Source organism: Pinus tabuliformis, chromosome 9 (genome assembly GCF_031772625.1).
Source record: "Pinus tabuliformis cultivar Carrire ecotype Pingquan chromosome 9, CPIR1, whole genome shotgun sequence".
Classification (NCBI taxonomy): domain Eukaryota; kingdom Viridiplantae; phylum Streptophyta; class Pinopsida; order Pinales; family Pinaceae; genus Pinus; species Pinus tabuliformis.
The window spans coordinates 453,754,476-453,756,460 of record NC_142307.1 but is presented as its reverse complement, the minus strand read 5'-3'; the positions used below and the strand labels follow the sequence as shown (position 1 = coordinate 453,756,460).

The window sequence follows — 1,985 nt, the reverse complement described above, 5'->3', positions numbered from 1 at the left end:
AGAACTACAATTTCTTCTAATTTTGAGGATTTAACATTTATGCATGGAGTATTTTTTAGAGTGAGCATAATATAAGCTTGCTAGTGAATTTACTTATGCAAGACCTTGAATTAGAACTGTCCGTATATCAGAATCTTATTGAATTTTCTGAATAGTCCATATATCAAGGCTATGAATTATAGTAGGAGGGGCCCAATACCTTAAGTACTATTATTGAATTGCAGGCCAAAGGTACCTCCTTAAATCATAATGCAGGTATGGTTATTATCCACTGTTAGAGAAATATATACATGACATAAAGTACTCTAATGACATGAGAACTAAAATAACAGAGTCAAGTTTCCTTATGGGAAACAGAATAGTCTAGCAGATACCAAAAAGAAGTCTTCACCAAATGGTGCATTAGTTGAGCTTTATGCTACTGGTAGGTAGGGCGAGGGTGTGAAATTTCATCAAGTAAAAACAAAGAAACCTTTAGATTCCATTCCCAAAAAGTTTCATTGGGAACTGACACTTTTCAATATACACTTCTACTTATCAAAGCTGATAATGAGGGGTGTTACAACATCAACTCTGTTGAAATATGAAATTTTATTTTTTTCTAAAATTCGTCATGTAGATGCAATTTTTTTTTAAATCAATGGATATAAATGTAATTTTAAGGATTTCCATAACTCTTCACATAATTATTTAAAGTGTGCTAGCTCAATGGAAGAGCGTCTGCCTTACAAGCAGGAGGTTGATGGTTCGATTCCATTGTGCGCTAACATGAATTAATTAATGATTTTGTAGTTTATTTTTAATTAAATTTTTTCTATATCAATTTAGTTCATGGTGAGATATTTCTGGATTCATTGTTTTATATTGTCTCTAAAGAGACAAAAGTGATCTTTAAATAAAAAAATTATCATCTCTAGAGAGATAATAGCTAGTGTCAAAGTGTTATGAAACCAGCTCAAGAAAAGATAGAAAAGATAGATCAACGCTTTAGAATTCAGCCTCTTCGAGGGGGCAACCTCCTTTACATTACATAAATGAACAATTCTTGGATGGTACAAATGACAAAACCTCCTTTCTATATATAGGAGTCTAAGGAGTCACAATGTAATCCAGCCGACCTAACAATAATAATATAAAGCCACAAAAATAACAATAGAGGGGTTCTATGGGGCACAGAAATAACAACATGGGGGTAATAGGGGCTCAACAATATAAATAAGGGGTATAAGTACAATAGTAATGGGGTAATCACTAGTATTATAGGGACCCAACATGCCCCTCTCCTTTAAAAAAGTGTTGTCCTAAATGCTTGAGTAGTTTTGGATACTTCTGCATAAAATTCTCATCCTCCCATGTGGAATCTTCAACGTATAAGTTCATCCACTTGATAAGATACTCTGAAATTGATCGATTTCATAGCTGTCGAGTTCTTGTTTCTGTGACTACTTCTGGTTCCAATACAATTTTTCCTTCCTCGTCAAGTTCTAGAAATATTGTTTCAACTGGGAGCTTGTCGCCTATAATCTTCTTTAAACATGAAACATGGAAAATTGGGTGCAATCGAGAAGCTGCAGGAAGCTCCAATTTGTATGCCATAGTACCAATCTTTTGCAACACCTTGTACAGACCATAATGCTTTGGTGATAATTTATTATCCTTTTTAGCTTGCTTTAGGGACATTTGCTTATATGGCTGTAGCCGTAGGAATACCCAATCACCTACATAAAAACTTCTTTCACTGCGATGTTGATCTGCCTGTTGTTTCATTCTATTTTCTGTCAACATGAGGTTATCCTTTAAGAGTTGGAGGACTTGTTGTTGATGTTCGATGTGATGTTCCACTTCCTGAACCTTAGAATTTTCTCTTATATATGATGTGATCGATGGTGGTTGATACCCATAAAGTGCCATAAATGGGGTAATTTTTGTTGTTGTATGGAAGGAAGTGTTATACCACGATTCAGCCAGAGGCAACCATTTGACCC

At 34.7% G+C, this 1,985-nt stretch overlaps 1 non-coding gene across 1 annotated transcript; it reads left to right on the top strand.

Annotated features, from left to right (window-relative positions):
* Positions 1–694: 694 nt before the first annotated feature.
* On the top strand, positions 695–766 carry TRNAV-UAC (transfer RNA valine (anticodon UAC)). Its single transcript has one exon. It is a non-coding gene; the product is annotated as a tRNA-Val (tRNA).
* Positions 767–1,985: the final 1,219 nt, after the last annotated feature.